Source organism: Balaenoptera physalus (genome assembly GCF_965194825.1).
Source record: "Balaenoptera physalus genome assembly, chromosome: 10".
Taxonomy (NCBI): domain Eukaryota; kingdom Metazoa; phylum Chordata; class Mammalia; order Artiodactyla; family Balaenopteridae; genus Balaenoptera; species Balaenoptera physalus.
In genome coordinates, this window is record NC_138889.1 from 4,280,509 (window position 1) to 4,304,705 (window position 24,197).

The 24,197-nt window shown below is 49.2% G+C and overlaps 1 long non-coding RNA gene across 9 annotated transcripts in view; it reads right to left on the reverse strand.

The window, feature by feature from the left end:
* LOC309667629 overlaps positions 1-24,197 on the reverse strand; it is a 362,191-nt gene that overhangs the window by 123,818 nt on the left and 214,176 nt on the right. For 8 of the 9 annotated variants that reach the window (XR_014267848.1, XR_014267849.1, XR_014267850.1 and 5 more), the window contains exon 4: positions 1,490-1,662. The exons of the other annotated variant lie outside the window; for it this stretch is intronic. This is a non-coding gene — a long non-coding RNA (uncharacterized lncRNA). The remainder of the gene's footprint in view (positions 1-1,489; positions 1,663-24,197) is intronic. 9 annotated transcript variants of the gene reach the window in all.

The following is a 24,197-nucleotide window of genomic DNA, read 5'->3' on the forward strand; positions in this document are numbered from 1 at the left end:
CCAGCGATAGCGCACCTACTGTATGCAAAGGATCATCGTGGTGTTGGTGAAGAGATAACTAATTAACTGGGAAGACAAAGACCACTTGGCATGCCCCGAACCCAATAGCAACCCAATAGCAACGATTCTTAAACCTTCTGAACAAGTAAAATGCACCATGAATAATAAACAATGAGCATGTGTCAGAGGGGAACTTCAAATCCAGCAAAGGCAGGAGACACTCCCTTTGCTTTAATCCCGACATCTACTGTGTTTTCCAGCCTCACCCCCTCTGGTTTTCAAGCGTTCAAGTGGTGGAAGAGATTGAACATTGAGGGCTCAGTCACTCAATACAATACTTCACAGAAGAATAATAAAAAATAACTGATCCCTCCCCAAATGGCTCACTAGTTTCTTAAGATCTGGGTGAGAGTGTTTCTGATCAATTCTAAGGTTTGAATATGATCTAAATTAGGGTGTCCAAAAGGAGAAGGTAAGCGATTGGGCGGAACCATCAGTGACTAATGGGTACAGCCAGCCAAGTATCTGACAAACATTTATTATTTCTTCCATCTTTTCTATGTCAGGCATTGTGCTAGGCACTGAGGATAAAGTGATGACTAAGATATATTCCCTGCCCTTGAGACACTCACAGGTTAGTGAAGGAGACAGAGAAATTAGCAAGTAACTTTCTGACTTAGGATGTCACCATGGCCTGCTCGGGTTACTGCAGAAGGCAAACGGAGTAGACAAAGGAGGAGAGCGTTAAGGAAGAGTTCTAGAAAGAAGAGACCCTTGAGCTGAGTCTTCAAAAACAAGAAAAAATTAACCAGCTAGAGAAAAATGGGAAGGATATTTCAGGCAAAGTGTACAGCAGGTACAAAAGTTTATAAAGAAACGAAGAAAGCAAGAGCATTTGGAGAATTTCCACTGATTCTGTGTGATTGAAATATAAGCTTGGTATAGGAGTGGCAAACAATAGGTCTAACTCATATTCAGAAAATCCTGTGAGTCATGGCAAGTAATTTAAATTTTATCCTGAGGTTTGAGAAGGAGCCTTTGCAGCACTGAAAGGGGAGAGGGATGGGCAGATTTATACTATGGAAATATCAGTCTCACATAAATATAGACGAGACACTGGCTAAATAGATAAGGTGGAGACTGGAGTCGGGGAACCCTGTTTAGGGACGGTTCAAAAACATCAGGTAAGAACAGGTAAGGCCCTAAATTGTAAAATAGCCATAAATATCAATGATGAACGTTTAGAAGTGTTTGATTCTCACGCGTGGTTTCTTCAATGATAATGAACCACACAGCACACCACCAGTGGTGCTAATTTCACCATAATGAAAGTATTACTACACGTACTAAAATAGTAAACTCATCTGGAAACCTAACCAATGTTTTTTCTTAGGTTCCCAATATCAACAGGAAAGGATGTTGCTTTGCTTTCACCTACAAAGTCTCCTACTGCTACTTTAAATAGGAGCTGGTAGAGAAAGGCACTTACTTTCCAGTGAATTTGAGCCTGGTGGGTTTCTTCATACTGAGATGTGAACTGGCTTCACATATTGTTCCTTCTCTGTGCTTCCTCTTCCGCTCTCTCCCCTCCCCGCTGCAGACCAAGATTTCACTTGAGCTGAAGGACGGATGGACTCTCCCGTCTTGGAATCTCTGGTGCGGCTGAAGTTAAGAAGAGAGGAGAGGGACAAGAGGTCTTCCAGATGTTCATAGAGTCATGTCCAAGGTCATTGGACAGTGGAAGGGCATTCCTATCAGGTCTCTGCATGTTTTCCCTGAACAGAGACTGTCCTCAGTCAGGGGACTTGGCGTGGACTCCACGCCCGTGGAAGCTGGTGGAACACAGAGACCAGACCTTGGAATCAGACAGATCTGGGGTCTAGTTCCAGCCTGGCTTCTTGTCTCGAATAAGGGAGAAAGGCCTGTGTGTAGTGAGAATTACAGGAGAGAATGAGGGAGAAGTGCCCAGCACAGACTCAGGGTTTCTCAACCAGGGCTGATTCTGCCCCCAGAGGACATTTGGTGATATCTGGAAGCATTCTGGGTTGTCACAACTGGGTGGGGGGAAGCAGATACAGCTGGCCTCTGGTAGGTAGGGACCAGGGATGCTGCTGAACATCCTACAATGCACAGGACCGCTCCCGCAGCCAAGAATTATCCTGCCCCAAATGCAACCAAGAATTATCCTGCCCCAGATGCAACCAAGAATTATCCTGCCCCAGACGCAGCCAAGAATTATCCTGCCCCAGACGCAACCAAGAATTATCCTGCCCCAGATGCAACCAAGAATTATCCTGCCCCAGATGCAACCAAGAATTATCCTGCCCCAGATGCAACCAAGAATTATCCTGCCCCAGATGCAACCAAGAATTATCCTGCCCCAGATGCAACCACGAATTATCCTGCCCCAGATGCAACCAAGAATTATCCTGCCCCAGATGCAACCAAGAATTATCCTGCCCCAGATGCAGCCAAGAATTATCCTGCCCCAGATGCAACCAAGAATTATCCTGCCCCAGATGCAACCAAGAATTATCCTGCCCCAGATGCAACCAAGAATTATCCTGCCCCAGATGCAACCAAGAATTATCCTGCCCCAAATGCCAAAGCTGCTGAGGTTGAGAAACTCTTGTCTCTCTCAGTACGTGTTCCTTGTAGCTCCTCTCCCCCATTCTCCTATGATCCCCGCCCGCCGACACACACATGAAAAGCAATACCTCCAAGCAGAGATATCCACCCCACAGGACGGCCTCTGCCTGCCAACTGGGGAGATCAAGCCCCAATCCTTCTCCCTGCCGCCTTCCCCATCACGATTAAAATGACTGGTTTGTGAGGAGTTGGCGCATCCTGACTCCAGGCTGTTGATTTTCCTCCGTATGATGTTTCTGAGTGAATTTTCTTTTCCACGAAATAAAGCAGGACGCCGGCCATCTTGCTGGGCCTGCCCCTTCTCCACGCTGCACCTTTTTGTCCTGCCCCAGACAACATTCCTATCATCTTCTCCCCCTTCCTTACCTGCCTCAGCCCCGCAAGCCCGAGGATGACTGTTTACTGACCCCAGAGCAGGTGTGTCTCCCCGGCAAGCATTTCCAGGGATCTTTAAGGGAGGTTTTCTCACCTTTACAAACCAGCCTCTACAACGGGCTGCTCTGATTAAGAGTCGGCCGGCTTCACAGGTTGCGTTGAAACCCTCCCCGTCTCTTGTCCCTCTCTGTGTGCACAGTGGGTACCAGAAGGTTCTGCACCGCTCTGAGCAGGCATCCTCCAACTGACGCTCCCTCCCAGACCGAATAAGTGCAAGCCTGTGAGAGAGGAGGACCCAAACCACCGGCCCCTCTCTCTGCGCGTTCTTCACCCACGTGTACGTGCGCATGCGTGTGAATGCAGCACACGTGATCCGCAGACACAGCGACACACACACGGACCAAAGGAAACAAGAGGCACCCCGGCAGGTGCCAGAGGAAGCCTGGCTTCTGGCTGTGGGGTCCCCAGGGCTGATTAGTTGCTGGTTCTGCTGCAGGACTCAGGACTGGGGCTCAAAGGCCGGTCCCACCTCCCTCCATCCCAGCTCTCCTCCGTGCTGTGTGCTGCACGGCCGCCATCTCCAGCCAGTCGTTGTAACCTAGCCCTCGAGATCAGGCGAATGTGGTGTTGGGCACTGACCAGGATCCCTAGTTATTATCAGCTCAACATTTTCCAGCTCGAGATGCCCCCCGCGACTTTGTCCCAGTGCCGACGATGCAGAAGAGGTCAAGGGAGAGAACAGGGGACGGGGTCACAGACGGAAGCCTGTGGACCGCCCCCCTCCCCTTTCTCTGGGGTCCATTACTCCTTTGGGGGCACAGAGGTGGGGAGACTTCTCTCTCTGTCCCTCTCCGAGCCACGTTTAACTGGCCTTCAGTGAAAAGAAGGGCCCAGAAGCCCCAAAGAAATAGAGGGAATTTTATTCCCAGAGTGCTGACCGTTTGTGCCAGAAGTCACTTTGGTTAACTGTTACTCCTTGACCTTTCATCTCACACACTCATTTAAGCCACGAGTATTTATTTTTTCCAGAGCTGAAAGCCTCGTGGAAGCCAACCCGTGAAGGGCCTCAAATTCAACGCCACCCCCGAGTCCTCCCTGAGACAGAAAGTGGGGGGAGCAGACCGGTTTCTCCTGAAGGCTATTCTCCCACCTGCCATTGCCCCTCCAGCAATTGTGACCTTGACCTCGACCTTACCTAGGCACACCAAGCCCTCCCGCAGAGCTGGGCTCAAGATGGGTGTGGTGGTGTGAGAGGGCTTCTCCGCGAAAGCACTGCGGGGTCAGCCTGGGGCCAGGGGAGGCTTCTGGAAGAAGTGACCTTTGAGGAGACAAATTCTAAGGTTGAGTGGAAATTGTCCAGGTGACAAGGAACTGGGGGAGAAGGATGTCGCCTGAAGGAACAGCGTGAGTAAAGGTGATGGGGCCTGAAACAGCGTGGGAGGGGCTGAGATCCACACTAGAACACAGGAGAGAGAAGGTAGAGAGGAAGGAACCCGGAGAGATGGGGGAGGGGTGGAGATCACAGACGACCCCGCTAAGACCTTTAGACTTGATGCTGTGGGCATGCAGAGGCCCCGAGGGTTTTCAATTTGGGAATGAAATGATCAGACACACATTTAAGCTGGGTCACTCAGGCGGCTGTTGAGGCCTCAGGGGGAGTTGTAGGGAGAGACATGAAACATTGCTTTGTTTTAAACTGAAATTTGAAAGTCTCTGAGATTTATTGGCGATACATGGGGCTAGTGTGTGTGAATCACAGGCCACAAATTTAGGTGTATATAAGAAATACATCTTTTTATAAGTCACCTTAATTTCTCTTTCAAGCTCCCTATGTGACCAGGTTCTAAAAAAACTTCCACCACAATCTTTTTGAGAGACTCCCTCCCACAGACTTGGGGAGGTTTGGGGAGTCCTTCAGCAGTTGCAGGCCATCTCTCCATGCCAGTTACTTCTGGATCCTGTGGTCCTGGCCTGTGCTCGTGACCTGTTTATTTAGGGAGGAAAGGGAGAGGAGAGATAAAAGGGAGAAATCACAGTTAAGACCAGAAGCGGCTTATTCCCTCACAATGGGTTTTTAAAAATCATATAGATAGACGTATCTGTGGAGGGGACACCAATACTTTCTGTAAGAAGTTATGGGAACTTGAACTAGGAGAGACAGAGGAGGAATAAAAGAAGGGGATTCAAGAAAATGTAAGAAGTGAAATCAATAAGAGCTGGTGACTGATGGGAGGTGGAGGGTAAGGGAGAGGGCTCTGGGTCCCTGGACCAAACAATGACAAATGGCACCCACTGAGCTAGAAGTCACAGCCGGCGCAGGAGTGTGGCAGTGGGGGACGGAGATCACCTGGAGACAGTCCAGTTCCAGGGGCCATCCCAGCCGCTAGGCTGCAGCTCAGGCCGGCAGTCTTGAAACTGGTGGCCCACGGCTTTGCCCCCTCTGTCAAGCAGGACCCCAAGTCCACCTTCACTTGCCTCTTTCTCTGGCCCAGATTCTCCCATCTCGGTGCCCCCCAAACATCTGTGTTTATTCTCCTACCAGTTCAGTTGCATTACCTTCTGTCAGTGTTTCATGCCCGTCTGTACGTTTTCCCTCTACATACAGATTATTCTCCTTTAGCCTACAGGTCCCAACATGGCAGAGCTGCCCTGTCCGCTGAGCACTGGAGAAGGCGCCCCAGTGCGTGAGACGGGGTGCAGGGACCTCCCGTCAGTGCCGGCTCTGTTACATACCAGCTATATCACAAGCTGTCTTAGTATCCGCTCCCTTGTTTGTAAAATGAGGACAGTGATACCTGCTCTGACCAAAAACCACGGGTGTTAGGTGATCAGATGGCATAACGTATGGAAAAGCATTCTTTAAACGGGATACGGTGTTCAAATGTAAATTATCAAAGTAGCAGGATACAAAATTAATGCACAGAAGTCTCTTGCATTCCTATACACTAATGATGAAAAATCTGAAAGTGAAATTAAGAAAACACTCCCGTTTACCATTGCAACAAAAAGAATAAAATATCTAGGAATAAACCTACCTAAGGAGACAAAAGACCTGTATGCAGAAAATTATAAGACACTGATGAAAGAAATTAAAGATGATACAAATAGATGGAGAGATATACCATGTTCTTGGATTGGAAGAATCAACATTGTGGAAATGACTCTACTGCCCAAAGCAATCTACAGATTCAATGCAATCCCTATCAAACTACCACTGGCATTTTTCACAGAACTAGAACAAAAAATTTCACAATTTGTATGGAAACACAAAAGACCCTGAATAGCCAAAGCAATCTTGAGAACGAAAAATGGAGCTGGAGGAATCAGGCTCCCTGACTTCAGACTATATTACAAAGCTACAGTAATCAAGACAGTTTGGTACTGGCACAAACACAGAAACATAGATCAATGGAACAGGATAGAAAGCCCAGAGATAAACCCACGCACATATGGTCACCTTATCGTTGATAAAGGAGGCAAGCATATACAATGAAGAAAAGACAGCCTCTTCAATAAGTGGTGCTGGGAAAACTGGACAGGTACATGTAAAAGAAGGAAATTAGAACACTCCCTAACACCATACACAAAAATAAACTCAAAATGGATTAAAGACCTAAATGTAAGGCCAGACACTATCAAACTCTTAGAGGAAAACATAGGCAGAACACTCTATGACATAAATCACAGCAAGATCCTTTTTGACCCAGCTCCTAGAGAAATGGAAATAAAAACACAAATAAACAAATGGGACCTAATGAAACTTAAAAGCTTTTGCACAGCAAAGGAAACCATAAACAAGACCAAAAGACAACCCTCAGAATGGGAGAAAATATTTGCAAATGAAGCAACTGACAAAGGATTAATCTCCAAGATTTACAAGCAGCTCATGCAGCTCAATATCAAAACAAAAAACAAAAAAAACCCAATCCAAAAATGGGCAGAAGACCTAAACAGACATTTCTCCAAAGAAGATATACAGATGGCCAACAGACACATGAAAGAATGCTCAACATCATTAATCATTAGAGAAATGCAAATCAAAACTACAATGAGATATCATCTCACACCGGTCAGAATGGCCATTATCAAAAAATCTAGAAATAATAAATGCTGGAGAGGGTGTGGAGAAAAGGGAACCCTCTTGCACTGTTGGTGGGAATGTAAATTGATACAGCCACTATGGAGAACAGTATGGAGGTTCCTTAAAAAACTAAAACTAGAACTACCATATGACCCAGCAATCCCACTACTGGGCATATACCCTGAGAAAACCAGAATTCAAAAAGAGTCATGTACCAAAATGTTCATTGCAGCTCTATTTACAATAGCAAGGACATGGAAGCAACCTAAGTGTCCATCATCGGATGAATGGATAAAGAAGATGTGGCACATATATACAATGGACTATTACTCAGCCATAAAAAGAAACGAAATGGAGGTATTTGTAGTGAGATGGATGGAGTTAGAATCTGTCATACAGAGTGAAGTAAGTCAGAAAGAGAAAAATACAGTATGTTAACACATATATATGGAATCTAAGGGAAAAAAAAAAAAGGTCATGAAGAACCTAGTGACAAGACGGGAATAAAGACACAGACCTACTAGAGAATGGACTTGGGGATATGGGGAGGGGGAAGGGTAAGATGTGACAGGGTGAGAGAGTGGCATGGACATATATACACTACTAAATGTAAAATAGATATCTAGTGGGAAGCAGTCACATAGCACAGGGAGATCAGCTCGGTGCTTTGTGACCACCTAGAGGGGTGGGATAGGGAGGGTGGGATAGGGAGGGAGACGCGAGAGGGAAGAGATATGGGAACATATGTATATGTATAACTGATTCACTTCGTTATAAAGCAGAAACTAACACACCAATGTAAAGCAATTATACTCCAATAAAGATGTTAAAAAAAAAAAGTAAATTATCAAGTCACCCTTACGTGACACCTTCTGTGCTTGTCTGTCCTGCTCCCATCTTTCTCTTCCTTAGCAGTCCCTCACCCAAAGCAATCCTTAGCACCCAAATGAGGGGTGCTTTGGAAATACTAAATCTAAGAGAAATCTAAGCTGTAAATCTAAGCTGAGAAAACCGCCTCCGGGAAGGCAGGTGTGTGTGGGCAGGCGTGGAGCTGAAGGGGCGTGAGGAAGGGGAGTGAGGGGGCGGGTCAGGGATCCCAGCCGGAGCGGGGACCCGGCAGTCACAGCCAGAGGCCGCAGGCTCCAGGCTGAGATGCTGCACAGTGGACTTTTTTTTCCTCCTTTTTCACTCTTGGCAATCTGTTAGAAATGGCGCCTGCTTATCCCCGCTCCGAGCCCGACAGAACCCAGCTTTCATCACTCGATGGGGTACATGTACAGCCACGCAGAGGCACAGAAATCAATGCGCATTGATTCCTAAGCTAGGAATTCATAAACTTCTCTAAGGTCACGAATTGATTTTTCACTTTCGGTAAAAAAAAATTGTGAGACTCCAGACCTTTCTCTTCATTTGTGCTGGCTTTCTCATCTACAGGGGGACACACGGGGCTGCACACGGGCCCTCCCTCACCTGTGCGAGCCCGGCCTTCCCCTCCTCGGGGCCGCCAGGAGGGAGAAGCACGCAGATACGGAGAGACGGGCACACGTACTTAAACGCTCCTCCCGCTACGTCAAAGCCTCCTCGCAGTGGCCCAATCTCCTGGCTTAGTCAAACGACGGCACAAGTGGATTTGAAGGATGACACCCCCAAAATAGGAGCGTGTTTGGAACGGACGCATCAGCATTTGACAAATCGGAGCTGGGCAGTGGGGACGGGGACGTGGGCGGGGCGGCCGGGCTTGATTCCAGAGTGAAGGCGGGGCTCACATCAGTGCCCCACCCCCTGGATGACTGCCGAGGACACCACGTGGTGAGCGGGGCGGGCCCTTAGCTAGTGTCCAAAGGTGGGTACCAGCTCCGTTATCAGGGGAGCCTCCTCATCACCTGAACCTCAGTTTACCCACATCTGAAAAAATGGAGAAAATATCTACCTTGTGAAGTGGTGAAGACCAAATATGATGTTATTGTAAAAGCACTGTGTAGACGGCACAGTATCAGATGAGTATGAGATAGTCCAGTGCCCCAAATCTTCCCCACTTATGTTTAGAATCAAAAAGTTTTAAAGAAATTCATGAATGTTATGACTGATGGGGTCACCGTGGATCCCTTCTTTCCTTCTTCCCTTTTCTTAAAAATTTTATTTTATCGTGGAAAGAGCACTTAACATGAGACCTCCCTTCTTAACAGATGTTTAAGTGCACAATACAGTATTGTTAACCTACAGGCACAATGTCATCTACAGGCAGATCTCTCGAATTTACTCACTCGGCACAACTGAAACGTTATACCTGTTGAACAACTCCTTTTTCCCCTCCCCCCAGCCCCAGGCCACCGCCCTTGCCCTTCTAGTCTGTGCTTCTAGGAGATGGACTATTTTATTTTATTTTTAATTTATTTTATTGATGTATAGTTGATTTATAATGTTGTGTTAATTCCTGCTGTACAGCAAAGTGATTCAGGTATACATATATGCCTACATTCTTTTTCATATCCTTTTCCATTATAGTTTATCACAGGATGCTGAACATAGTTCCCTGTGCTGTACAGTAGGACCCTTTTGTTTATCCATCCTATATGGGATAGTTTGCATCTGCTAATCCCAAACTCCCAATCCATCCCTTCCCCACCCCATCTCCCCCCTGGCAACCACAAGTCTGTTCTCTATGTCTATGGGTCTGTTTCTGTTTCATAGATACGTTCATTTTTGTCATATTTTAGATATCACATATAAGTGATATCATGTGGTATTTTTCTTTCTCTTTCTGACTTACTTCACTTAGTATGATAATCTCTAGGTCCATCCATGTTGCTGCAAATGGCATTATTTCATTCTTTTTTTATGGCTGAGAAGTATTCCATTGTATATATATATGTACCACATCTGCTTTATCCATTCATCTGTTGATAGACACTTAGGTTGTTTCCATGTCTTGGCTATTGTGAATAGTACTACTATGAACATTGGGGTGCATGTATCTTTTCGAATTACGGTTTTCTCCAGATACATGCCCAAGAGTGGGATTGCAGGATCATATGGTAACTCTATTTTTAGCTTTTTTGAGGAACCTCTGTACTGTTTTCCATAGTGGCTCTACCAATTTACATTCCCACCAACAGTGTAAGAGGGTTTCCTTTTGAGTTGGGCTGTTTCAGGTAACTCATAAGTGGAATTGTAGAAAATTATATGATCCAAAACCTCACCTCTGGGTATTTATCCAAAAGAATTGAAGTCAGGATCTTGAAGAAATACCTGCACCCCCATGTTCACTGCAGCGTTATTCACAATAGCCAAGATGTGGAAACAACCTAAGTGCCCATTAACTGAATAAAGATATATATATATATATATATATATATAATGGAATATTATTCAGCCTTAAAAAAGAAAACATACTGACGTACTGCCATATGGGATGGCATGGATGACCCCGGAGGATGTTAGGCTGAGTGAAATAAGCCAGTCACAGAAGGACAAATCCTTTTTTTTTCCCCCAAATTACACTGAGGCTGTCAAGCAACATTTCTGAAGCCAAGAACCACGGGGGTCACGTCGCAGCCTTATTGCTTGTTAGCTGTCACCTGGTCACCTAACCTTCCTGAACCCTGAGTTGCCTCCCCCCCTAGGATGGGGTGAGGGGTGGGGGGATGAAGCAGGACAGCGGGTGAGGTGCACATGAGGAGCACAGACGGGGCCTGGGCTAGAATCGCCACCATGGCTCAGAAGATGCCTGTCCTGCCAGCTGGGAGGAGGGCCTTGCGGGAAGCGGAGCCTTGGAGCCAGGCCTTCCTCGGGACTGTGGCCAGGCCCCGGCCGCACTGGCTGGCAGCCCTGCCCAGCCCGCTCTCCCTGGCACCGCCAGCCTTCCCCGCAGCCCTGGCAGGTGGGCCTCCTGCTCCCCGAGAGCCAGGGGATCTTGAGTCTCAGGTCTCAGCTGCATGGGGCCACGTGGTTCTGCTGCGTTGGCTGCTCAATTAGCAGCAAATCAAGATGTTCAGATGGTGCCGCTGCACTCGGGGCTCCCACCTCCCCGCTGAGGCCGGCAGCTCGGCCCGTGTTGGCTTCCAGCTTCCTGACAGCCTTGCAGCCCCTTTGTCGAATGCCAGGCTCTCCTGAATTCTCCAAGTCCTTCTCACCCTCTGCCTGCGGTCCTGCGGGCTGTCAGCGCCTGTCCCCGAGCTGGGGCTCAGCTGGGCCTGCCCACAGGCTCCCTCTCATTAGCAGAGGCCCTGCTGGCGGGTGGCAGTGGTCCCACTAGAACTCGGGTCCTGCCCCTAGGCCCCCAGCCGCTGCCTCTCTGGCCTGGGGCTATGTCCTAGGACCCCCCCCTCTCCCCTGCCCAGCCTGCGCTCACCCAGGGTTCCCAGGGGGCTTTGACGGCTGTGCTTCCCCGGCGAGCATGCAGAGGTAACACACTGTCTTGGGTATGACTTGAGCCCAGAGTTGTCTTTTGATGATGACTCTGGCAGAGCAGGTCCTGCAGGTGAATTGTCAGTGTCCCTGGTAAGCCATCCTCCAGCCAGCTAGCTGATGTGCCGTGGACACAGGGAGACTGCTGATCACGTGTGTTTAAGAAGCTCTCTCTCCATCTTTCAAGCAAAGACGAGGGCTGCTCTCCGTCCCGTCCACACAGCCTGTGGGTAGCCCTTTATCATCTTTCAGCCTCGCATGAATGCTAGGGATTGTGAGGGAAGGGGAGCACAGGGGCAGGAGAGAAGGGCCAAGGAATTACTCACCCCTGTTCCCATACCACCTAGCCTGTTGACCCCCCGCCCCCGCCAGGGCCCTGCTCTAGGCCACACTGCGGGGATGGGGGTGGGAGGCAAGGCTCGGCAAGGCCTCTGCACCCAGGAGGCTAGGCTGCAGCAGGGGAGGCGAGGCTCATGCCCAGGAAAGAGAACCAGTGCAGGGGAGACGCACCTAGGTGCAGTGGGGGGAGACTGGTCCTAAGGCCGACGGGTTTCAGAGAAGGACCAGCCTCATGGCCAGAGGCCTTACCTCTGTCAGGCCTCGAAAAATAACACGTTTAATTCCAAACTGCCTTCCCCTGGGGTTGCCTTCCAAATGAGGGGTGCTTGGGAAATACTAACTTCTTTCATGTAAGTCCTTGGGCAACAGGATTGAGAAGGTCAACAAACAGACACCCATCCATGACCGGGAGACGGGGTCATCCTCACAGCTACTGCCTCCTTCGAGGGTCACAATGACCTGAAGCAAAGCCTTTCCTCTCCCTTCTCCCAGGTCTCTCTTCTCATCCACCCTCAGAGAGACTGAACAGCACACAAAAGCACCGGCATCCACGCTGGGCTGTGTTTTGGGGCCCGGAAGGCTCCCTCTGCCGGGCGTCACTGGGTACCGCCTGGCCTCCCAGTGAAGGGGAGCGTCTCAGGGAGCTGGTTCTTCTTTAGCAGTTGGAGTGGGGGATCCTATGGGGAAGCCCTTTGGGCATTAGCTGTCCACACCCCTCTGTGATATTCTGCTGTCTCCTCTCTTCCCCACTTCAGCATCCAGCGCAGAGCTTGCTGGGACTGCTTCCCGGGACTGCCACTGGGATCGTGGTCCGTCCTCTCTGTTACCGCTGTGACCTCCCGGCAGACGTCCACAGAGACATGATTTCTCAAAAGGCGGTCCAAGTTCACCTTCAGGCTAGTAAGATGCTAACCCACCCCAATAACCCTATCACAAAACACCAGGAAGAGGGCATCTCTTCTCAGCTTGGAGCAAGGGCCATCCTAGCGCCAGTCTTGACTATGGGCAGTGCCTGAGCAGTTTGGGGGCGGTGGATGGCAGTGGGGTGGGGTGGAAAAAGGACCAGGACCTAGAATGGTCCACAGGAAAGAGGTGGAAAGTTATTTTTCATTGCACAAAGGAGATCCCTGCTTAAAGAGCTGTTGGGACGCCTGCATTTATACTTGACGTTGTAATGGTAGCTCGTGTCCATTCATCCCATCTCTTCCCTCCCCAGTGTTCATCTACCCGGGCAGGTGGAACACTTACCTTGCAATCAGTTCTCCCTGTGTTCAGTGCAGTGATGCGGGCTGAATGAAACATGTACCACTTCTTTTGCTTCATAAAGTTGGAAGTTTGTTGCTAATTATTCAGCTGTAATGACCCTAATCCCTTTCTACTCCAATGGATTTATTTCCAGAGAGTGGCCACAGCTCACCAGAAGGCCTGGGGGGACAGGCAGGGAAGTGGACACAGGACACACCCAGGACTATGCAGGGTTCCCAACCCCGGCAAACGAGCTGGAGGTGCCCCCAGGAGCTCCAAGCCCCAGGAAGCCAGGAAGGACCCGCAGGCACCCAAGTCAGTAAGACCAGAGTCTGAAATACTTTCAGGAGGCTGTGAAGAGAGAAAAGGCAGCAGCTCTTCCTGTACTGAGCAGTGAGTTAATGATTTTACGTCCAACCTGTGCCCCCATCCTGCCTTCACCCCAGTACATCCGCGTTTTACTGGTTCTTCTTGAAGCGGTCATGGTGGGGAGCTATGTTTTTATAGCACATTAATGAGAGCATGGGAGTAGTAAGGACCTCTCTAGCCTTTCTCTGTTTTTATAAATAATTTCTGGTGATTCACTGTTCCCCAAACAAGATTGGGAAGGTAAAATAAAAAACACACACACCCATCCCTGACTGGGAGATGGGGTTGATCTCAGGTGGCCTCGGCCTGCAGCGGCTTGAAGCAGGATTTCGGTTCCTGGCCAGAGGCTGAGGTCGGGCCACGGCAGTGAGAGCGCCGAATCCCAGCCACTAGATCACCAGGGACTAGTGGCCAGTGACAAGTGATGTCAGCTGTGTAGAAATGAATTTCCACATAGAGATGGAAAACAGTGAAACAAGTACAGTGTTTATTAGGAGGAAAAGAGCACAGCACGCGTGGATAGACACAGGGGCCGGCTCAGCAAGAGAGAGTCGTTCCCTCGTGGCAGTTTGAATCACTTATAAGGGCATTTCTTCCGGGTTTCCTTTGGCCAGTCATCTTGCTTTGCCTGGTTCTGAGTCTGTATTTGGTTTATCTCAAGGTCCTCCCATGTGTGCGCGCGTCTTTTAGCCAAGATGGATTCCACCGAAGAGGCCTATGGGTAGTTGACATCACTTACTATGGGGTGGTGCCCCTCCCTTTTCGACCTCCAGGGAGCCTTTCTGTGCATGTGTAGTCAGGAAGGTCGCCTTGATTTCGAGAATGAGGAACATGTGGTCTTCTATTTCTTATCTGGGCGGGGCCCAGCGTCCTCTCTCGATTGTCCTGCTATTGATATTTTGGCGTTTCCGTCCACAGGGAACGAACTCCAGCTGCTCACGCTGGGACCCATCCATCTCCTGCCTTAGGGTCACCTGCACAGTTACTGCTTGCTCTGAGGGTCAGGTGTGGGCAAATTCCCCAAAGGGTCCCTGGGTCCCAGGCTGAGAGCAGCTGATGGGAGCAGAGAACCTGAACTGCTCTAACCTGGACCGTGTGTTCTCGGCTGTGGGGAGTGTCCTGTGGACTGAGGCTGTGACAAACGATTCAGTGCCATCCTGAGGGCAGGGGTAGACTGCCCACCGCCCCCCCACCGTGGGAACAGGAGCCCCTGAGTTGCATCCACAGGGAGCTGTCAGGTGGGAAGAGGTACCCAGGATGGAGTCATCTCCCCGCAGCCGACCACAGCTTCCTGCCCTCCTCCTTACCCTGCTGGCTTCTGGAGTTTCTCCAAAGACAGCAGCAGGCACCAATGGCTAATTGCTCCGAAATAGCTAGTCTCCATTTCAGGGTGCTGCTTGCTTTTGCTTTAGTAGCTGGCAAATGAATCCTCCCAGGGATTACAATAACCCTGTGCTGGCTGTGTTCCCTGCAATCTTGGCCTCTTTCCCGGGCACTCATCCCCAAAGGGGTGGAAATCTCTTAGTATTTATCCCCTTGAAGATTCTCCGTGCCGGCCTGGCTCCCAGCCACTCTGCACACAGACGGCCGCTTCCTCACTTTCTTCTCAGAGCAGATCCTACCTTGGGGTTCCCCAATGCCCATCACCCCCGAGGCCACTGCCTTCTTGCTAGGGCTGCCCCCCGCTCTCCTCCCTCCCCCTGGCCTCTCTGTCCACAGTTTCATCCCATGGAGGTAGATCTACTTTCTTCCTACAATACTTTTCCCACCAATAAGCCTAAAGTACCAAGGGAAGAACGGAGATGCTTTCTCCGACTGAAGCAATGAACAAAGGGAGAGATTGCTTCCTCAAGGAGCTGACTGTCGTTCGTCCTTCCTCCCAACAGACACAAGGACTCTGAGGTCATGGAATGCAGGGACATCTTGCAGGTTCTGCACCTGAGGACACTGACGTGAGCTGTTCGGTAGCGCTGGAGCGCTGGAGCGCAGAGAAGGGAGCAGGTGACATGGTTCACCTGCCGTGTGACGCTACTGCTGGTAGTTCCGTGTATCTATCCCCTCCCACCTCCGCCCGCCCACCAGCCCTGGCTCCAGGGAGATGGGAACCAGATCTTCTCATTCTCTGCAGCCCCTACCAGCCCCTCCGTACCCCCATCACCAAGGATGGTGGTGTGGAGGGAGTACCTCGCACAGGCCCGGCTCAGTAAGTCACTGGTGGACGAATGGCCTGCAATGGCCCGGCTTGTACACTCTGAGCAGAGCCCTTTCACAGAGGGATGGGCTTTAGCATATGTGAACCCTGTGTGGCGATGGCCACTTCAAATGTGAGGCTGACCGGTGAGGAGTGATGACACCACGTGGGACACTTTTATGTCACTCAGTCCTTGGGGTGGGCGAGGGCTGGGTGAGAGGGCTCTTGGCTGGATCCTGACAGCACCATCGTTACTGCAGGAGGAAACACGGAGACCGGACTGGGAGAGTTATTTTGATGAAGGAACTACAGCATATTTGACTTAAGTCAATCCTACAAGGGCTGTACAAGGCTCGGAAAGATGCTCAGCTGCTTGTCTTCAGTAGCGCTTACTCTAAACAGAGACCCCGCTCCTCCGAAGCGACTCCGTGCAGACTCGCAATTCCACACCAGCCCCACGAGTCGGCGGGACTGTCCCGTCCCATCCGCCCGATCCTCGTAGCCCTCCACTCTGTAACCCAGACCCGCTGCCTCGCTGACAACAAAGCGTCTTTGGGTACCTTCGCCGACTCAGCATTGGCTCTCCATGGCAATTCAGATACAATCATAATAAATAAGCAGCAGCAATTAAAGCAGCATATGATAGATCATATAAAACCTTTATATGGCTGAAAGATCCAGTGAGTGGCATTTTAACAAGAGAAGTGCGGGGCGGCGGGCTCAGAGGAAGTGTGTCTGGGAAACGACACTGTTTTCAGGCAGCCATGGTGAATAGCCCACATTCAGAGTGAACTTCTGGTTCCACTGTGCAGGAGCCAGAATGACTTGCCCTGAGCAACGATTGCAGAGGCTGTCGGAACACAGACAACAGTGCACACGGCAGAGCCTGAAATTTGGTTAGAAATTGTCAGGTTGAGTCCGACAGTTCATCAGAAAGCACGACACATGGAGAAGGTGGATGTTACCTGGTTTCCCTCAGGCAGGGTCTGCGACCCTGGAAAAGAAGAGGAGCACATCCCCATAGGGCTGGAAGACAGCCGAGCTCCCAGGAGACGGTGCTCCTGGTGGAGAGGGAGACCCCTCTTTCCCCTCACCGCCTGCCCCTCCCCGCCGGGGAGGCAGCACAGGGCGGGAAAACACACATGCTTTCGAGCCAGAGAAACACGAATTGCAGAGGGATCTGCCGTTTACTAGCCTGAGCCACCTCAACCCCTGCAAGCCTTCCCCCACCTGTTAAGGGCGTGGGAATACCTATTTCATTTATCCTGAGAATTAAACGGAGAAACAGATGTGACGGGCTTACCCAGCATTTAGCACATAGTAGGTACTGAGAGATGTCAGGCCCTTTCCCATAGATTCCCTAGTATTTAGAAAGGTCAAGGTGACCCTCCATCACTGGACAGTTTTGCTCACCTTGAGAGCTAGGCCCCCTCTGGCTTCACGCGGGGCTTGCTCTGTGTCTTGGTATCACTCTTGGCACCAAGGATGTTAAGATGAATAAGATAGAATCCAGATCTCAAAACAGAAGCCTTCACGATGTGGTCTCTATATACAATGGAATGCTACTCAGACATAAAATGGAATGAAATAATGCCATTTGCAGCAACATGGATGGACCTATAGATTATCATAGTAAGTGAAGTAAGTCAGAGAAAGGCAAATATCATATAATACCACTTATATGTGGAATCTAAAATAATGATACAAATGAACTTATTTACAAAACAGAAACAGACCCACAGACATAGGAAACAAACTTATGGTTCCCAAAGGGGAAAGCGGGGGACGGGATAAATTAAGAGTTTGGGATTAACAGATACACACTAGTAAATATAAAATAGATAACCAACAAGGACCTACTGTATAGCACAGGGAACTATATTCAATATCCTGTAATAAATCATAATGAAAAAGAATATATATATATATAACTGAATCACTTTGCTGCATACCAGAAACTAACACAACACTGTAAATCAACTCTACTTCAATAAAAAAAAGAGGCCTGCAAACTAATAGAAAAAGCACACCCCCCATGCCCAACCACTTGTTCTGTCTGTGTCTGCAGCCAATAGGGAATCAGAGGAGGGAGGGATGAAATCAGCTAGAGGTCACTGGGGAAACAGTGACAAAGGGGGAACCACAGCTGGTCCATGAATAAGCCCCCACAAAGAAACCCAGAAATTCCCAAAGACAAATACTGTAAGATACCACTTATATGTGGAATCTAAAAAATACAACAAACTAGTGAATATAACAAAAAAGAAGCAGACTCACGGATACAGAGAACAACGGTAGTGGTTAGAGTGGGGAGGGGCAATATAGGGGTAGGGGAGTAAGAGGTACAAACTATTAGGTATAAAGTAAGCTCCAAGACATACGGTACCACACGGGGAATATAGCCAATATTTTATAATAACTATAAATGGAATATAACCTTTAAAAATCATGTATCATCATACTGTACACCTGTAACATATAATATTGTACATCAACTGGACTTCAATATTTTTTAAATCTCAAAAAAAAGATGGAGAAAACATGGAAATTCCAAGAGGAGGAAAGAGCATGAGAAAGAGCCCGGAGGACATGCATGTTGCAGATTTGCAAATCCCTTGGAAGCACCTCGAACAAAGCCCGGGGAGCAGGGGTGAAGTGGGGTGTGTGCACCCCTCCCACCCCAGCCCCTTCACAGGCCTGCCTTCTAACCACACATCGTGAGATGTGGGGTAACTGGGGACCTAGGAGGAAAGGCTGGGGGTATGCACCACGGAGGATGCTTGTAGGTGGGTGGGTGGACCCTCCAGGTTTAGAACTTGACCTTGGGGCAGGTTAGAAATCGGTGGGTGCCGGCAGCAGGGAGCAAGCTTGCTGCACGGTTCTGGAATTGAGCTGTGATCCACCGGCCCCACTGTCCACCCACCTCCCATATTTAACACCTTGTAATAAATATAAAGAGCAGAAATTTACAAAGAAAGCCAAAGGCGACAGTTGTAGTGTAAAAAAGTGTGGGGAACATGCGAGGAACAGAAGGCTCAGAATTCTGCTCTGCTGTTAGCAGCTCACGAGGTGTCCACGGGAAAACCACAAGAGCTGCACCTGGGGCCGGAGCGGCAGAAAGGACCTGAGGAAATGGCCAGAGCCTGGGGTGGTTTTGGACATAGTCTTTCTTGCCCCACCTGGGGGCAGAGGCCGACTCCAGGGTCCTGGCTGCCAGGCTCTGCTCCTGAGTTGCCTTCTTCACTCTTCCCTTCAGTATCCACTTTGCAGGCTGATGGTGATGCTGTCAGCAAGGTACTTAGCACTTGCCAAAGGAGGACGCGTTCCCTGGGTCTTCGGTGAAGGCAAACTGTGCTGGCTGCTTAGTGACTCTTTGAAGAAAGATAAATAAGAACGCGAAACAGAGTTTTGTCTTCTGAACCAAGATGGCCTGTTCTCACCAGCCAAGCCCGTTTGCAACAGAGTGAGGAAGAAAGTTCAAAGGTACCCAACCCACATGCCAAGTTCTCCCTAAATCCTATACCTTCTTTTCTCTCAATAACTGAGAGTCCAGCTGTACTCAGGTCTGCACGGGCTCAGCTCTCCGCGACCTCAGGGATGGAGAGCAGCCTACCGACCACAATGTCAGACCATGTTCCCTGCCTCTGGGGGTAAGGCTGACCCTATTGGTATCATGGTCCCTCCTTCCTTAAGTCACCAGGCCTTTGTCTGCTTACCTGCGTGTGCTTCTCAAGGAGAAACGAGGAGAGTCCTTCTGCAGTGATAAAAAGCTATGAAAGATGAACAGTTGCTTCTGGAGATGAAGATGGGCATTTGAAGTCCAAGGCGGCATCATTTCACGCAAGAAATATCTCACCATTGGCTTTATAGGTTCTTGTGGGCACGGTAAGTGAGCAGCTGCTCCAGGAACAAATGATGTACGGTGTTTGAGCCGATGGCACGAGCAGGGGAAGGTCCACGCCCGGCAGTACCCTCCTCCAAGGGTCGGAGGCAGGGCTTTCCCACCCTCACAGGTGTCACACCACTGGTTTCTGCCTGACGTCGGAACCAGCGTTCAATTAGCTGAACAAATGTGTTCTTACAGATCATCTCAGAGCCATTTGTATTTGGCTTCATACTGCATTATGGCAGGGGGCTGGGATGTGCATGGGAGGTGGTGGTGGAGAGGTCTGGGTAGGAGAGAGTTGCTGAAGATTTATCTTTCTAATTATGCTTTGCTTAGGGCTAATATTAAAATTAGTGTTAATTCCCTGAGCACACTGCAGCTCAGGAACACGCTGGGCTTTGGGGAGGCTGGGCTAGGATTTTTCATTTGTTTGGAATAGACACACGTGGGTAACGGCAAGTCGGCTGTTTGGCCACGGGGCTGGCCCGAGACCTCCAAGAGTCTCTCCTGGGCTGGCCGTCCCCTAGTTCACACTGGACGATGGAAGGGAGCAGTCACACCGCCCTTGACTTGCGCTGGCAAATGGCTTCAGCAGGTGAAGCCCACAGCTCTTCGTTATTGTTCTGTGTCAAAATAACCCTTGATGTGGTCAATAATATGCAATTACCAAATTAATACAGAATAGCATGCCTCCTTTGCCCCCAGAACTGGGGATATGCTGTGCTAATGACTTTTTCACCTGCTGAGTGTAATTAGTGAGTAATCTGCATGGCTGTGTAATTATGGGTAAATGCATGATATTTACCAATAACTTCCTGCTAGGTAAGCACCAGTGAACACTAACAGGTAGCCATTCAAACTAAGTTCAGGTGAAATGAGAACTAGTCTGGACTTGGGCTTAAATCTAGGCTCGAATGAAAACTTTCTTGGGAGAATATCACTTAATTTGTGAGCAAGCTCCCTGCCAATGGTGTGCCCTTCCGGCTTTTTAATCAGACCTTGAAGCACAAACACCAAGCATCCCAGGACATCGTGTTGGGAGGAACAGCTACGTTTAGGGACCAGGAGAGCTCTGTGAGTCTCCATCCCTCTGCTGAGCCAGACACTTGAGGACGGCCCCAATCTCTTTATCTGGAAAATGGAGATAAGCCCATTTCATGGGCTTGTTCTGTCTAGTGAACGGAACAATTAACATGCGAGCAGGGCTAGAAATAGAAAACACTTTTACGAGTGGATGTTATTAAAACTATTATTCCAACCTGGCGGATGTTGTGGAGGCCTGCGAACCTTATATGGGAAATTGTAGGCGAGACAGACGTGGTTAGACAAGGACTAGAGCCCGGCCCACTCGCCCCGCTCCCAGCCCCAGGGGGATCTAGAAAACCTTCAGCACTAAGAAGGGGAGTAAAGGCTGTTCATGCTGCATCTCCCCCACCATATGCCCTCCAATCCACACACACACACATGGCATGCCACTCTTGCAGAACTTTCTCATGCAAAAAATATCAGGAGTACTGATTCCAGGCAGAATGCAGAGGAGGAACTGATGCCAGGTCTGAAGACTCCCCAGATATGATCAGGTATTTAGTCTGAATGTCCAGTGAAGCTTTTTAGGCATTTTAGCCACAGCTCCAACCCCATCCCAACTTAGGCACTTGTCCCAATCCTGGCCATAAAGTCTAAGCATCCAGGACAGGAATAGAAGTGGCAGGTGGGGAACCATGTGAGGAAGACTGAAGGTGACTAGGATAAAACCTGCCAGGTTGTCCTCTGTGGGCCCACTGCTGCCATAGGCAATGCCTGGGTGCCAGGCTCCGTGTATCCCCCGGTCCTCTCACCTCTGACACCGCCTCAGCTGTCTTTCTACTCAGTAATGAACTTGATCACCAGACTTCCCAGGGTTGTCACTGCGAGGCCAGTGGCCACATCCACAGTCAGCTAATCACAGTGAGGGGCACAATCTGTGTCTCCAGAACGGAGGGGACTTAAAGGGCCAGTGACGGCTCAAACCTAAGGCCTCAGCTTCACAGGGGGTTGAGCCCTAACCAGGCCAGCTCGCTACCCACATGCCAAGTCCACACGGGCACCAATACTGCTTCTGGGGGCTAATCCTTGATGAGACAGCCCAGGCACAGACACAAAGAAGGTGATTTTCTCTGGGCATTAACTAAAATCGACATTTTATCTTTGAAGTACATCTGCCATAGCATGCTTTACAAATATTAAAGTAACTTCTTAGAAATTAACAGCAACTACTTTGATTTTCACTAGGTATAGTCTCTATTCTAAGTTTGAATTCTATTTATTTATTTTTCCTTTGAATAGCTAATCAATACATTCACGTAGTTCAAAATTTAAAAGATACCGAGGGCAACCCGTGAAATCGTTTCCTCTGATTCCTGATCTACACCATCAAATTCCTCTCACTAGCATTTCATCTGGGTAAACTAGGGGATGAAGACTTTAGGTGTCAAACCTCAGACCCTGACTCATCCCTTTAGTATTTGAAGATGGTGTACAACCAGTATTTTTCTTCCCATTCTGCAGATACGAAAACTAAGGCACAAAGGACCTAAGAAAGAGTTCCCGGGGCCAGTTACTGATTTCTAATGAATCATTCCAGAAATAGTCTATCGTATACAGGCAAATATATATGCTTTTTCTGCCCTTTAGTTTGCATAGATGGTAAGATATGCTATATAATCCTCCAGGTAAAGTCTCTTTAATGGGAATCTTCAAAATATTTTTACACGAGCCAAACATCAATTTCTAGTTTATGTGTTTTTTACATCCAAAAGACTGGATCCCAGATCAGAGGACTCCTAGAAGATTTTTTCAGTCCTCTGATTTTGCATCTGCACGACAATCCATCCATTCCCAGGTTGCTGTGCAGGTCAGACACACTGTCTTTGCTTTTTCAGCACTCTATCGTGGGTTCCAACTTGGAGGTGGTGGGACCAAAACCAGCCATCTCCCCTCATAAAAATGAACTCAGAATAGCAGCTTATGTTGCTGTTTTGTGTCACTCTATCCCTTAGCAGAAAAGTGACATCGGATGATTACTGTTGAGGCCGGCCCAGGAAGCACAGGGAATAATTTATTCATTGCCAGGTGTGTGCTGAGCAAGTACTTGCAGCGGCCCCTCCGCCTTCCCACCACACTAGTGGGTGAGATTCCTATTCCCACTGGCAGGTAGGACGGCAGGCTTGGGGAGCAAAGTTTGCCTATGGTCCTGCCTGTGGTTCATGGGTGAGGAAACAGGATATGGAGTGGAAACTGTTCTCTGAGCCCACACTCCTCCCTTTTACCAACCCACCCCGCAGTGTCTTAAAAGTCCTGAAAAGTCCAGGAATTTTAGAGCAATGTGTGTGAATGTTAAGATAAAAAAAATATGTAGACTGACTGATGCCAAGGCCTCAGTGAGGTGTCACAGGTAAGCAGAGAGCAGTGCTCACACCTGGTTTGCTGGCTGGAGAGAAGGTCAGCTTAGAAGCCCTATTTTTCTCTCCTGCTGGTCAGCCCATGTTCTCCTGGGAACTAAAGCCACATGACAACCAGCAGTAGGATTACACCTGGAAGTAACACCTACTCATTTTGCCTTGATGTAAAATAGGATAACCTGCTGTTTATTTTTAGCACCATTCCATGAAATCTCAAAATTGGTTTATACAGAAAAAAATTGTATTTTCAATTTTACCCCTAAATTATTGTGGGGAAGGACTCCTTTCTGTTTTCCTCACTTTCACCCTTCTCAATTTCCCTAGAAACAGGAGGATTTCAGCTGTGGCAGCTCTCATCCGGGTCAACTAGGGGATGAAGACTTTAGGTCTCAAATCTCAGACCCTGACTCACTCACTCAGATGAGTACTGAAAGATGGTGTCCAGCCAATACTTTTCTTCCCATTTCGCAAATAGGAAAAGTAAGGCACAAAGGACCTAAGAAAGAGTTTCCAGGGGCACGTTACCCAGGCCATGTTTCTGAGACTGGCTCCTGAGAGCTGGGCCGCATGCAGGGGCCACTGCTGGGGCACAAGGCTGAGCCTAGGGCAAAGGAGATAAAGGGAAGGAAAGGGGAGGCGTCTCCAGCCAACCCTCAGCTCAAGGCCCCGCAAACTCCATGCCAATGGCTGTGAGTAGCGAAGGATCCAAGTCATTCAGCAAAGCAGCAAAAAGCTCCAGGCCTGGGAATTCCCGCCCCAGTAGACCAATCACATTTCACCAGCTGCTTCGAGCAGGGGATGCCATCCCCGCCGCCAACATCCCTCCCACCGCCAGAAATAGTTCATCTCTGCCCCAAGATAGCCCCCTTCGCTAGGCTCCCACTTCTAAGGATCACCGGTTGGATTTCTCCTGGGCCCCCTGTGTGGTTCAGTCATCCCTGGCGGTGACGCGCTGTCCCTCTCGGGGACCCAGACATGGCCACGTGGGCAGCCCCCACCCTGCAGCTTCTCCCCTCTGCTCGGCCCCAAGTGCTTTTCCCTCCAGGAGCACGAACTCTGAGCTGTCACATGCCTGTCAACCAGATGCGAGACCAGCCACAAAGCAGCTAATGCTTCTTGCGAGGACAGGGCCTTTGCCACAAGCAGGCTTTCTGAGCGCCTCCATGCAGGGGTGGGTGGGGCCTCTCTGTCACTGTGGTCACCGTAGGGGAAGGG